Source organism: Parasteatoda tepidariorum, chromosome 1, assembly GCF_043381705.1.
Source record: "Parasteatoda tepidariorum isolate YZ-2023 chromosome 1, CAS_Ptep_4.0, whole genome shotgun sequence".
In the NCBI taxonomy this organism is placed as follows: domain Eukaryota; kingdom Metazoa; phylum Arthropoda; class Arachnida; order Araneae; family Theridiidae; genus Parasteatoda; species Parasteatoda tepidariorum.
Genome location: NC_092204.1, coordinates 95246766 through 95247867, shown reverse-complemented (window position 1 = coordinate 95247867; position 1102 = coordinate 95246766).

The following is a 1102-nucleotide window of genomic DNA, read 5'->3' as shown; positions in this document are numbered from 1 at the left end:
CAAAGAAACTTAGCTTTTTTTAAAGTTCGGATATCTCTAAGGTATAAAACACAGTTACAAATTTTAAGCATTTAGATTTATAGCTTAATTAATTTTTCGAAATAAGCAAAAAGCATTTTTACACGCTATACTCTGATCTGAAAAACTATTAGTTATGTATGAAATTTCAGCTAGATTGTTGATCAATTACCTTCCCTGATAATATAATTAATTAATACAGACATTAATTAATTATTTACTCCAAAGTTAGCGACATAATGTAAATCGGTTCCTTTGTAATCTCTTTCCCGGAACAAGCTTTTCTCTCTGTCTGATAAAGTTAAAATGGTAGAACGAGCGGAGATAGGAGATCAGACATTCCACATGTTTGAAGGTAATAAATAAGTTTTCACAGATCTGGGCAAATGGTTGGGAAAACGGGACATTTCTCCAAAGCAGGGAACATGAAACCCGGGGGGGGCAGAAAGGGCTTCAGCACCCTCACATTTTATAAATGATGAGACACAGCCACCTCTAAGATCACAATTTTTCACTCAATTTTCAATTTTTGTTATTAAATGTTCAATTATAAAAATGTAAATAATTTTTTTTTTGTGTCAGAATTCTAAAAAAAATTCTCTACTTCCAGCGAGCTTTAATATTTCCTTAGTGAAAACTGCTACCAAACCATCCCTTACTCATCCGTCGTAGAAGTATTTCACCCTATTGCTGACCGATGAGGAGAGTACTTGGTGAAATACACTAAGGGAAAGTACAACGAACAAATTTTTAAAAAAATGTGAAACAGAATTAGAAAGAATTCCCTTAAATGAGAAATAAATAATTTACTGGTAAACAATTTATTTTTTTAAATTCTATTTTAATCTTAAAACAATCCCAAACGTGAAGTTAAAATTGCAAATTCGAATTCTTCAGTACCATTTTTGTGAGGAAACACACACACACACGCACGCACGCACACACATATATATATATACATATAGTATATGCATATATATATATACATATATATATATATAAAAAAGTATGTGTATATACATAAATATATATACATATATATATATTTTTTTAATTCCTACTTAGGCTGGGCGCAGTGGCTCAC